General features: G+C 25.1%; 2 long non-coding RNA genes across 2 annotated transcripts in view; one reads left to right on the plus strand and one right to left on the minus strand.

The window, feature by feature from the left end:
• LOC129607623 (uncharacterized) overlaps positions 1 to 1,790 on the plus strand; it is a 100,517-nt gene extending 98,727 nt beyond the window's left edge. The window contains exon 4 of the long non-coding RNA XR_008696825.1: positions 1,651 to 1,790. This is a non-coding gene — a long non-coding RNA (uncharacterized LOC129607623). The remainder of the gene's footprint in view (positions 1 to 1,650) is intronic.
• LOC129607622 (uncharacterized) overlaps positions 1 to 14,485 on the minus strand; it is a 183,482-nt gene that overhangs the window by 51,054 nt on the left and 117,943 nt on the right. The gene's annotated exons all lie outside the window — the stretch shown is intronic.

A 14,485-nucleotide genomic window follows, 5' to 3' on the forward strand; every position in this document is an offset into this window, starting at 1 on the left:
ATGAATTGATTAAGTGAACGGCATTGTAGCTAAATCGAAATTTAATCTGATTTTCTGTATTTTATAATTAAAATTGTATAAATTTTCAGTAGTATGAATGTTAAATTAATGATTTTTGATTATGGGAAAACAATTTTTCGGATTATGAGATTTTCGATTAGCAAATTTATGGAAACACAACTTTTATAGTTAAATAATGTACGCATTTATGGGAAGAGTCTTAAGAATTCTATCGTGAAATCTTGATTACTCCTTTAACAATAAAATTTTATTCAATCAAATTCACTTTACTCTACGAAATCTAGAGAAGAAAAAAATCAAGAAAAAAATGCTAAAGTGGTGACAGTATTAACAAGAAAAAAATTTAAATTCCCAAAATTAGAAGTCTAATATAACCGTTTCCAAATAAAAATATATTAATGGAAAAAGGACACACAAAAGACACAAACCAAAAGGATAGAAAAAATGAATTTTTCCATTTCTAATTTGACAACTACTAAAATTTTACCCAAAAGAAAAAAGGAAAAATTTTCTAGTACTTTTAACAACTTAACAATTTATTAAATTATTTCATAATAATGAGAGTTGGAAGAATGTTGGGGTCGAAAATGGAATTGGTAATGTCATTATTACCATTTTAGTCTTCATAGAAATTATTAGTTCCATCAAAATAATTAAAGATATTCATTTTCCTTTTTAAGAATTTGAATTGCACAAAAAAAAATATGATAAGCACTTTGATTGCATTTGTTGTTGTTATTGGCAATGGATTGTTAGCTATTCTTTTTATTGCTATTACTGATTCAATTACCAAAAATGACGAAAAAAAAATCCATTTCATATTTAATATGATTTCAAATAAAAAATGTTGGAAAACGGTCCTTATAACATTAACAGACAATTGAAATGCCTTCATATTTACCTGAAATAAAGTTGAATCGTTTTCTTTTTTTGGCTATTCTTCGAATATAATTGTTAAATATTTGCATTCTCGCATTGCTGTGTGAATTTTAAAGTAAATTTTCTTGATTTCAAATATTTTTGTATTCCATTTGCTTATGGATAACTTTTTATTATTAGAACACTCGGGGATTCTAGTTCAATAATATTGTTTCCACCTCCTTCTAACTACATATTCTATATAAATATGGCAAATTTGTAGGAGAAAATTTAGTTCTATTCTCGTAATTTCTAATAATAAAAATCAATAAAATTAAAATATTATTGTGGTGAACATATGGAATGGACCCAAAAGTGTACCGAATTCAAGTAAAATTATTCCAAATTTTTAAAATTACTGTGCACCATATTGGATATAATAAGAAAATTTACATTTTCACTTCATTATTTACTATAGTTGTTTAATACGTTCTTTTAAAAGTTATGATTAAAATTTCATTTTTATTATTAAATTTTTAAGATAAGGTTGGAGCGTATAAATTAACAAAAGTTATTTCAATTTAATTTTCTAAAATCACATTGAATCCCGTACTGCTTTTGATTTAACTTTAATTTGTATAAATTCAAAATTTAATTTTAAAAATACTTGCTTTATAATTTATCAAGTTCTTTAAATAAAATATTCTTAAAATTTTTATTGTTATGATTACTTAAACTAAAATTAAAATATATTTTGTTTTGTTTTCACAGGATTTGGTACTAATATAGTTTTCCTTAACAGTTTGGTCGCAATTCGCAAAAATAGTTCGTAAAATTTGAAATTGTGTACGTAAAAGCAAAATCCTTTTCAATAATATCACATGGCCTGGAGTGATGAAACTTAACAGAATATGGGTGATTGATTAATTTTCAGCTAATTCACACCCCTATCCTAAATTTTCATCTTGTTTTAAAACTTAATACAAAAATCAAAAAGTTTTTTTCCAAAAATATTACATAATCCAAAACATATTAGGTAAATCTCAGCATTCTATACTCTGTAGAATATTTTGTTATGTAACAATCCAGCTATTTGTTTAACATAAATTTCTCATACTAAAATTTACTTTAAGAATTTTTTCTTAAGAAAACTAATTTTAAAAAAATATATGGAAGTCATTTGTTGTTTTTTGCTCTCTTTTGTGTCGACCCATTTTCGACATTATTTCATTTTATTTATTTTTTGTATTTTTTTGACGTTATCCTTTCAAATCAAATCGACTTACCTGTCCTAAAATGTGAACTAAGAAATAAATATGCATCTACATATGTACATACATATGTACATTATTTTTTATCGTTTTAAATGGCAATCATACGAGTATGTACCTATTTCCAAAACAAAACTGCGTGAATAAATAACTGTACTGAAATAGGAAAATTTTTAAATGTTATGCTCAAGACATGTTTTCTGCCTATTTTAAAGTTAAAATGGTTCCACCTGTTTGCTGTGTAAATTGGATCAATATTGTCTGTACAATATATTTTTAGAAACTAACAAAAACATTATGTTTTTTTTTCCAGATATCCAGACTCAAACGCTTAAATGATATTTGAGATTTCTTCTTTTTAATTGCTTTTTCCAACAAAATATGCAAACCGTTGCACAAAGCCTCAGCTCCAGATGCTTAAATTACGGTACTTTCCAGAACATTATCAATCTGACGATCATATCGATCACATCAATAACAAATGACAGTCATATGCAAATAAAGCAAAACGTATCAGTTGATATTTTACAATTTTATAAATAAAAATTTTCTTTTCTGTTTACCTTTTCTACATCAATACCAGTAATTTTTAACAATGAGTTCTGGAAGATGCAGTAACATAAATAAATGTAAAAAAAATCAAAAATGACAATCTTAGCAGCGTTAGCAACAAAAACTGGAATTCATGATGCTTGTCCAAAAAAATATTGGAATTCATGATTTTTGCAAATTTGGTGCAAAAGACGTTCTGGGCCATATTCATATTATTTTATAAAACGCCAGCACAAGCATCTTAAATTACTCCTAAACAAGTTTGGACCGTGTAAATTAATGGAACTATTTCACTTATTTTTTGTATATTAAAATCCTGCCTTTCATTTTGATTTTTCATTTATATTCAATAAAAAGGACACTTATACTGTTGCTATTTGTTGGAACCCTTTACTCCATTCTTATAATATCTTTCATTCTTATAATGTATAAGTGTATATGTAAAAAGTTGATTTAAACAAAGTTTATTTGATAGAAAAAAATTTGACAACTTTATTCTCTTTTCTTCTTTTCCATACAAATTAAATGCAGAACTTTAAAAATAATAGTGAACACAAGGATTTTATAGTAAAATTGAAAGTTTTTTTTTGTTATTTTAAGAAAAAATTTTACATTTTTATTATTTTTATACACACACCTTTACAAAATGTTAAAAAATACTCTAGAAATCATAATATTTATTTTTGCTTTGCTTTTTTTCATTCAAAAAAACAAAAACCTTACATTGTTCTTATGCTCGTATACACAAGGATATTTTTTTTCCTCTCTTTCCTTTCTTCCATCATTGTTTATCCTTTTGATTATTTATTTTCTCAATTTATTTTACATCAACGTCTATTTTAGTTCAAAATCACGTTTAACATAGTAGATAAAAGAGAAGAGAGAAGACACATAAAGAATAGCAAGGAGATTCCCAAAAATAAAACTTTATAGGATTTGACATTTTAGAATTTGAAAAGACATAAAGCAGGTAAGAATCTGAATAAAAGTAGAAGAAGGTTAGGATTTTCTAAAGAAGAGTATGTAAAATTAAAGTAATATAAAAAAAGATAGGAGAAGATATTTGAAGAATTTTTATCCTTATACATAATATTAAGCTTTTCAATTTTTTTCTTGTACATTTTTCTAAATTTAAACTAACAGCAGCAAGTCTAGAAAAGTAAGATATTTTGAATGTAAATAAGATTATTTCACTATAATATGTGGATGAAATATAGAAGTATAACACATTTCGCCTTCGTTTTTTAATAAATAAAACGTAAAAGAAAAGTGTTATACGTACATTATTTTTTTCTTGTTATTTGGATTCAAATTTGATTAGAATATATGTTAAGTATTTTATAGAAATTCTAGTTGCGAAAGTAATAATTGTTTGAATAATTTTTGAAATAAAATTTAAAAATTATCGATAATTTTTAAAAATTTTCATTTTAGGCCAGAATTTCCAGGCAGATAAATAAAAAGAATTCATTCTAGGAGTTTTTAAGCTGCATCTTCACTAAAAATACAACCTTACTTTTACACCCTTACTTTAACTTAAATTAAAAACCAGCGAAATTTACTTCATTGTCATTACTATCAAAATTATCAAACAATTTTCTTTTACAGATCTATAAATAATTATGTACAGATGAATTCGGTTCAAATGTATTTTTAAAAATACACTTTGGCTTTGCATGTCTTTAATATTAATTTATGAAATAATTCAACGTCAATATTTGGATGGATTTTTCTATCCAAAAACAGAAGGACGAATTTAAGGAATCCCATATTTTTTTCTTAAAGTTGTGATTAACTGCATACAATAGGATGTTTTATAGGACAAGTGGCATGATTTTTAAATTAAAATCAATAATCATTCTTAACTAATTAGTTTATTCATCTTTTTCTAGATGTTAATGAAAAAACTTCATATTCTCTTCAATGGAGTTCAAATAAGAAACAATGAGACACTTCACATTTTACTATGAAAAGAGGTGCATTAACATCACTAATAAAATGCAACGGACTCTCTAATTAATGCTGTTTAAGTGCTGAATAAATGCAAAATTTTAATTCTTCTAGAAGAAAATTTTTATACTCCAATAAATTTTTAATGCGACATCATTGGGTTTTTTTAAATGTGCACATTAAAAATGTTTCCATCAAAAATTGTCTATTTTAAATAGTCAGGGAAAATTTTTTTGGCATTATCTACGAATTAAAAACCTTTCAAAAAGTCTTAAGTGCTTCTTTAAATATTCATTAGCAATTTTCGAAAATGGAAACATTAAACAATGCTTAAAGAACCAATCACAATACAAAAGGATTATTTAAAAAAAAAACTGATTTTAATGCACAAAACAGTAAAATGGGAAAAATTTTTGTTCATTTTCAAGTGTTGTTTGCATATGAGAAATAAAAACAAAAAAAAAAGAAATTCTTTTCAGTCAATCCTATTTTTCCCGACGAATTCATTTATTAGTTTCAGGGCATTTTTATATACAAAAGAAATGACAAACAATTTATTAAATGGAAGAATTTCCTATTTTTCATTAAAGCCTAAATCTTCCTTTGCAGTGTATTGTTTTTTAGGGTTGATTTTTTTTTTTTTTTTGTTTTGCCACTTTCATTTTATTTTGTTCTTTCTTTTACTCTTTAAAAAATAAAAGAAGGTAAATACCTTTTTCGCGATGCTTCTTCGTTTTCTTATTTAACCGGAAGGATGTTTTTTATTGTTTTTTCGCTTTTTCATTGGTATAACAATAAAGAAGGTGAAAAACAAAATTTCTTTTTGTTTATAAATGAAGAAATTCTCTTGATTTTTCCAAAATTAAGAACAATAAAGCCAAGAAATAAGTAAACAATGAAAAGTTGAAATGAAATTGTAAAAAATGTTTAACGTACACTTTACGTACCTGTATCTGTTTACCTATGTACAAACATTATCTTTAAAGGCGTAAAAATTTATCACCATATTGGTGGGACCCATAGTCACTCCTTTCTTTTAATTTTCACCTTTATATACTTTGAAAGGTAAATCACATTTCAGATTTAATTTTTAAAAAATGAAATTTTTTTGCTTTAAATTTTTGACACTGCGGAAATGAAAATATTTTTATCTGTTGAAATGAAATGGATTTCGAGTATCTACTTTGGTATTTTCTATAGGCTTTGGTGAATGAATGAATTTTATTTAAATTAATTTGAATAATAATTATTTTTATATAGACCTTCATGTTGTTATTGCTATTTTTGAGTTAAGTAATACAATAATATTCAAAACTAAAATAAAATAATTTTAAGTAGATTACAAGCCCATTTTTTTATAAAAATTGGTATACGTACTATTTGTGATTTATTCTAAATGAGAATTTTACTTATGATAACAATTGGATTTGGTTTAGATCACTGATTCACAATTCAATTTGAATCCGGAAGAAATTGTTAGAAATTTTTAGATTAAGGATTCTTATTATAGATTGTATTATCCGTGTATATTTTATTTTTCAAATTAGAGAAAATATAGATTCAATTCAATATTTCTTTTTAATTTTCCAAATTATAAATAAAATTAATTTGGGAATATGCTCGCGGGACAGAACTTATTTTTTAATTATATAATTATTAAAATATTTATGAAATCTAACTCATTTGTGACAAATATTTCTAATATTTTCTTATTTGCTAATACATTTAAAAAGTTTTACAAAATTTTTATTTATTTTTTCAATCTCAAAATTTTGTTACTTAATAAATATTTAATTGAATTTACTAAGTATTGCATGAAATAAGTTTTAGATATCTTAAGCCTTTTATTGATTGGTAGATGGCAATATGCAAATATTCTAGACACCCATACCATTTAATTCATGTCAATTATTAATAGATATTTAAAGAGTATATGGCATTAATAGTAAATTTTTTTACGAAAAATATTCTAAAATGCTAAAATATCCTACATACTTCCAGGCGTTTTCTAAGTCTTTTCAAATACCCAAAATAGAGAATTTTAGGACCTCAGTTTCTGAAGAAAAAAAAAACAGAGTATAAAAGTTTTTTAAGTTTCTTAAAATGAAAAACGTACAATTTTTAGGATAAAAGTTTTTCCTTCATTTTCTCTCTATTTCTCTCTATATTTTTACTATTCCATAATATTTCAATAAAGGAAAATTGGTGGAAAAATAGTATACATATATAAAAAGAAAAATTTTTAACGATAAACTTTTGGACGTAAATTGCACCCAAAATAAAATTGAAAATTTTCTTATCACATATTACTCAAAATGTGGTGCTATAAGAATTTTGAACTTCTAATGTATTATTGAATTGCTGTTCCATTTTCAAATATTTTTATAAAATAAGATGAAAACTGAAAGAGGATGTGTATTAAAAATTTTCATATGTGTGATATGCGAGTAGTTTAAAATTAACCGAAAAATAATATTGACTACCAAGTAAGCAAACGCGGTCTCAAATATGTGCCCAACCGCTCCCTTCGCTCTTTCAAAGCAATGAACAATATGCAATAGATATTGCACATTACGAACACTAGCAAGTTTTTATTTTTTAAAATTTAATTAATGCATATTATGGTAGATCCGACACTGTTTATAATATTTGAATAATAATTCCTTAAAGTTAGCAAAAATAACTTCACATTTTACACAAGTATAAAACTTATTCCTTACTTTTAATAAAAAAAAATTAAGATGGAAAGGAATTCTTAAGGCAGTCTTGGTGATATAACATTTAAATTTAATAAAAGGAAAGTTTTTAGGTTAAATTCTTTGCAAGGATTTTTGTAGTTATTAGAAAAATTTATTTTATAATTTTTTGAAGAAAATAACAATATTCTCAAAAAAATATTTTTGAAAAGTTTTTTAAGTTAAAAAACAACTTTTTCAGTAATGTTTTTTTTTTTTTGCAAGTTGCGCTTTCTTCTGTTTTTTAAATTTTATTCACTCTGCAATAAATAATTAACAATCAAGCTAAAATTATTTTGGGGTTTTCGTATGAATGGTGAATCAAATGTCCAGTTTATTGGTGTTTCTTAAAATTGCTCTTATTAATAATGTATTTTTATTCTTATTTTCTGTAATATGATTTTTAATAAAGAGTAAAACAGATCAGTTTCCTAGATTTTGCTAGCTTTGGTAGAGCTGATTAAATATCAATAAAATTTGTTTAGATACTGCTGTTGTGCTTTGCTCTCAATTCCTACGAGTAGCTCGTTGTTTTATATTATATTTTTTTCTCACGTGATTTTCTTAATTTGAATCAATTTATTTAATTTTATTTATTTACAAAATCTACCTTTATCTATATAAATCCATTATATTGCATTGTGTTTAACATTAAAAAAGATAATTAAAATGATATTTTCGTAGTTTACGAGAATATTCTAAAAATAAATATTATTATTATTTTTATTATGTGTTAAAATGTGTGATGATATGCAAAAAATATTTCTTTTAACTAAAAAAATTTTATATTCGTCCTTTCGGCAGATTCATATTTAACAGAAAATAAAATTATTATGTATAATTATAAAATGTTTTAATTCGTGATAATATGCTATAAAAAGGATATTTTTTTCCTTTATAAATTACAATATTAACGCTCAATTCTTTAGTCTTATTCTTATAATATGTTCTGATAATTATTATTATTGTGCTTGCCAGCGGTAAATAAATTAAATTTACATACAAAAGGTTCTTTATTTCGTTATTTTGTTAGTACGATGTATGGACCTATTAAAAATTCGTTAAACTTTAGTTGTAGAATTCGTTTTCGACATAGTATATTTTAAATTAACATTATGGTATAATCTCAAATAATACTAAATATAATTAATTTTGGAAAATCTCATTGATTCCTATTCTTCTCTTTCATTTAAAACTTTTGCCTCAATCAAGTTCGATTTAAACATAGAATGAAATTAATTCTATTCTAAAAAAGAGAAAATATTAATTCCTCATTGAATTTTACTTCGTTTTCACACTAAATATGTTCGTAAAACCTAGTAGCTAGGGGTTTAGCTACCAGAGGACCTACAAGTGAATTCAATCTGTTATATATGCTCTCTGTTCCAAGATTGTGATTATTATGCCAAAAACCCAAAAAAAACTGAAGTTTGAAGAATGTTCGCCAACATTTTAATCTTACATATTCATGATATTGTTAAAACTAACTAACTAAAATAAAAGAACAAGCAAAATACATAATACTTACATAAATTTTTAATGCTATTTTTAAATTGGTTTTCCTGCAGCACATTTCTTTTTGGGCAAATTAAATTACGCACCTATTCCTCTCTGTATTACTGTACAAAATTTTTGTATGTATGATAACGTATGTATATAAAATATTATAAATGTGCCTATTTATACTTCCTGTTTTAAATTTATTTGAAATGAAAAATTTAATTAACCTTCTGTTTTAGGTCACGTAAGTGTCGTATTAAGGAAAAGCAAGAGAAAAAAATAAAGAATCATAATAGAAATGGAAGTGTTATATATGTAATCAAACAATAGAAGAAAAGAAAGAGATAAAGAATCAAACATTAAAAGAAAAAAAAAATTAAATATGGAAACATGTTGCTATTTGGTCCCAAGAAATTTGTTAAAATGATCCTTGTTTTTAAATTTCATTTATGTGTAAAACAACAACCAAAAAATTTTGAAAGCTCTATATTTTCATATGCCTAGCTATACCCATATTTACATAAAAATACAAGGCAATCGCATTCTCGTTTAGAGATTTATATGCGTGTGTAAAGATCATCGTACACATTTTCCATTTTAACATGTGTATATAGTCTAGTTAATGGGTTGGAAATTAAATAATAAATGAAATGAAAAAGGTAAACTATAAAAGAGATGAAAACTAAACACACACATAATATTATATTTTATTTTTAGGTTACAAAAAGGAATTTATACATTATTTCTTAACTATTCCCGTGAAATATTAGAAAAAGAGTATTTTATAGGAAACTCATTTATAGGGCCTCCGTGCGTAACAGGTAACAGACAAGTTCCTATGACATTAACGTAAATTTGTTTGATTTCAAAAATTACAACACTCTTAATTTCAAATTTTGTTGTAAGATGAAATAGTCAACAAACGCAGGTTTTACTCATTTAAGAGCAAATTTTAATCTGTACTTATTCTAGAAGGAAATTTCTTTTAGGGCTCTGGTTCAAGTGTGTGCGTAAATATTTTACAATCAAACTGGAACAGCAAAACTAAAAATTGCTTGTCTGACAGAACCTCTATACACTATGTAGTCACTTTATATATCAATCTCTATATATATGCACAAACAAAAGTTCTAGATCAAAACTCATTGTAATTAGAATTCATGTGAAAAATCACATTTCATGGATAATTAGATATAGGGCATTCATATCAATCACTGTCTTGCATAAATTCAATTTGAAATTCTAGAAAAATTCGAAATTTTTATTTAGAAATTTTATTCGTCGCATAAGTTACAACTCACATTCTTGAATTTCTATATAATTTTTTCAAGAATTTTCTTTTCTTATTCCAAGTATTAAAGAAATAAAAATTTACATTGAATTTTGAATACATACATATAAAAATTTTTATTTATTTATGTAAAAACAATTTTTAGTAAAAACTAAGTATTTGGTAATAGTTACTAAAATTATTTGAAGAAGAAAGTAGGAGATTGTTTAATGTAGAATAACTTTTTAAAAAAATTTATACATATATAATATTGAAGAATTTGTAAATGGCAATGAAATTTTATTAATATTAAAGCTTTAAGTAATTTGAAGTTACTTTTGGGTAATTACTTTTTTAAAAAGTTTTTCCAAATGAATTGAATAGAAGAGAATTTTTACAATTAAAGTGAAAATTTGACAAATCAATCTAAATCTCAAAAATTAGCTCGAAATTGAGAAAGTTTGAATAAAAGGAACGCAAGTAAATCTTGTTAATTTGTTGAGTATATTATAATAGATAAGTTTGATTTCAAGAGAAATTTGAGCTACAGAAAGATTGAGTAAAAAGAGTTTTGAATATATTGAGCACTTAGGGCAAACATGCAATTTTTATTTTTTTAATTAATTCAGTTTAATTTCATAGAAACTGTTTTAATTATTTGCGATCTTACATCTGAATGTAAAAGCGTTTGAATATACAAGTGAGGAATATAAATTAGCAATGAAACAAAGCGCAAAACTAAGATTTGCATGTCTGCTAGAGTCCTTAATATTTTAATAATTTTCTTTATTTCTTCGTAGTGAAGGTTGAATAAAGTTAAAACGTTTTCCAATTAAAGTTGAATATTTAGTGAAAATTTTCAAGCAATTTTAACTAGAATATGTATGTACTTGTCTCCCCTCCTCTGCTTACAAAAAAATTAGAAAACAACACTAAAATCTCCCCTACTGCTGAAATGTCTGCTTGCAGATTTGAAAATCTTCATAATAATCAGATAAAGACAATGCTTCAGTTTTCCATTAAATTATATAAAGACTTGTATGAACAAAACTAATCCAATTAACAATAATAAGTATACAAGAATACAAGAAAACTAATAATTTTCATCATAATGGACGCAGTCAAGGCCACATATAAAACCCAACTATATTGAATTTCGAAAGGCAATAAATCAATTTATTTACAATAAAACATTTTCCGTTTTCTCTTTTATTTTTTTTTTTTTTTTGTACTTAAGTTTCTTACAAAATTTAATTCGATATAACAAGACGACTAACCCAATAGAATTTTTGAGTACAGTTCCAGCGAAATAAAACAGAAAATAAAAAAATGTATTTATGTCCGTCAGTTCGTTTATTTGCCTAGTTACAAAATTGAAATAACATTTGAAATTTGATAAACAAGTCAATCTTAATGAGAAAACTTTATGAGAAAATAGAAAGCCGATAATACTCACTTGAAAGACTTGTTACATTCACTTTTTGCTCATATTTATAATTTTTCTGTAATTCACAGTTGTTCCAAGTTTCTTTATAGTATGGGGCAGTCCTGGACAGTTCCTTCATAGTTCCAACTTCAGTTTTTAAAATTCTCTCGCGAACTTCTCCGAACATTTTGTTAATGGTATTTTGTCCGAATATCGATGTAACAGCTCCGAATAAATTTCTTGCTCAGTGTATCACTTGATGGCGTGCGATGCTGTCAGGTAAATGGAGAATTTCCATTTCTAATCTATACTTTTGCTTGGCTTCGTGGTAAAGTTTTTATCTAAGCCAAAGAAATCTAGCCTATTCAGCGCCCCAAGAAATGATATAGAACGAAAAAGTGTTGTAGAAGAGTTTTGAACAATTTAAGTTATTTAAGAGAAATTTGCTCTTTTACAATTCACTTCATCCGAATTTCTTGTGATTCCAATTTCATACTTCCGAATGTGTAAAGAAAAAAACTTTGCTTTTACAAGCACAAGATAAATGAATTCATTACAAATTTTTGCAAAAAAAAAAATAAAATTTATTTTTTTTACCTCATTCTTATTAAGTTTTCAACCATTGAATTATCGATTGAATTATCCTTTACATATAAAAATACACAAAATGTTAACATCCTCCGCAAAAAAGCAAGAACAAAAACAATAATATTAACGATGATCATTTCCAAATTCGAATATATGTGTGTAAGTGGATATATGAGAAAATATCACAAGGACAATAAAATACAAGTAACGTTATAAGGGTACAAAATATTGTCGAAAATTTATTTTCTGGTCGGTCAGAAAAATAAAAATTCGGTCAAATGAAAATTTATTTTGTTTTTTTCTTATTTTTATATACGCGACATTGGTTTTTTTTTTTATAACATCACTTTAAATGCCCACATATAACACGGATATTGTTCATATACTTATTAGTTTTGTGTGTACCTACACAACAAGAGAGTGTATGTAATGTGATTCATTTTTCAAGGATAATCAACCTTTAGATATAATATTATTATTGTAAAATTCACCTTTAACACTTGAGTTACATTTCGGTCGTAAATATTTTCTGTAAATATTTTTACGCTTTTTTTTTTTTGGTTTCACAATGCTTATATTATATAACGTCATTCGTTATTATGTTTTTTTGGTTTTTGAACGGTAGAAATCATTGTAAAAGTTTTGGTTTTTTAATTTTTTTCCTTGTGTATTTTTTCTTTGATTTGAGTGTTGTTATGGTTACCCTTTTTATATTGAACTTATTTGTTAAAGTTCCCCTTATACGTATACTGTATTGGTAAATTCTTAAACGTCAAATTTTACAAAATCTGAGTTGTCTGAGTTTACGGATACTCTACTACGTCTTTACTCTCAGTCAAAGTTTAAATTCTTAAACGTTTAAAAAAAGTCAATTAAGCGTCAAAATTGTAGGTTTTTTTTTTTACATGCAGACAGTCTGACGTAGTAATTCAGTAAATAAATTTGATGTGTTGAGTGACTATCATTACGTTAAAAATAATATAAAAAATATTTTTATTGTTAATTTTTAATATGTAAGTATAAAATTATTTTAAATCTAAAAAAAAATTTTTTTTTGTTTTGACGTTTACGGATGATCAAAATTCAAAGTCAATTACGGGTAAAAAGTTTACTAGATTTCTGTCCGTAAAAGTTTTAGTTTCAGACAGTTTGCAGACTAAAATCAAAATTTTGACGTTAAAGAATTTGCGGTAAGCACTCTTTTTTCCAATTCAGAATTTTATTAACGAAAAATTATGTCAATGTTTTTTAATTTCTGATTCATTACATGAAATTCGAGAATTTTTAAGAGAAAGAATAATGTGAAAAAAGGTAGCGGAATTAATTCAACTTTTGACCTTTTACTTGTCATATAAATAAATTTTGAAATGTTGTCAGTTTTCAAAAAGCTAGAGAGTGAGAGATTTCTTAAAGTTGACATTTTGATTTTTTTATATTAATGTTGCTTCTCTGAAATAATGTGATTAAAAGCTTTTCATTATACACGCGCACAAGATTTCTTTTGTATAAAAATGATTTTCTCCGAAAGTAGTGTATTTAATGGAAAGTGAGGTGAAACTCAAATTTGATTCTTCAAAAAACTTCCATTAATTTTTCGTGTATTAATATTCTGTTTTTTAATATTTTAGGTAATAAAAAGCAATGTGTGACACGCAAGTTAATTTGTGTTTCAAAAACAACATGAAGCGGAAACTTCCACATTTAGAAGTATTTTGGCGACCTAGAGGTTTCCGTTATATGTACGTTTTCAATGTTTCAGCAACATTCAACTATTTAAAATAATTTATGTGATAACTTAAGCGCAGTGGGTGACATCATACAATTGAATTTGTAATTTAAATACATCATGGTTCGAGGATTCAGGATTGAGCATACGAATGATTTGATTAAAACTAAACCAATATAAAACGGAAACTTCCCAATTTAGAAATATTTTTCCGATTTTGTAATTCCTATGTACACGTTTTCATCTGTATAATCAACATTCAAGTATTTGATTGTGACAATTACATTAATTTGCTTATAAGCAAAAGAAATATTTATGATTGTACACCTGGTGATCCATGATTGTATAGCTGGTGTTTTCTTTTTTTATTGATTCATATGCAAGAGCTCAATTCATCGCATTCCAAAAGGATTTCGTGGGGGGAAAAAAGGTACTAAAAATTGTTACTACGTATTATTCAATTCTTTTGTGAAGAAATTTTCGGGATTTTTTAAAATCATTTGGAAAACAATATGAAAACAAAAATTAAAATTTATAATAGCTGATAATCACGTCCTTACATCGCTAGTTGTAATCGATGTTATGAAA

Source organism: Condylostylus longicornis, unplaced genomic scaffold (genome assembly GCF_029603195.1).
Source record: "Condylostylus longicornis isolate FDR11 unplaced genomic scaffold, ASM2960319v2 ptg000028l, whole genome shotgun sequence".
Lineage (NCBI taxonomy): Eukaryota > Metazoa > Arthropoda > Insecta > Diptera > Dolichopodidae > Condylostylus > Condylostylus longicornis.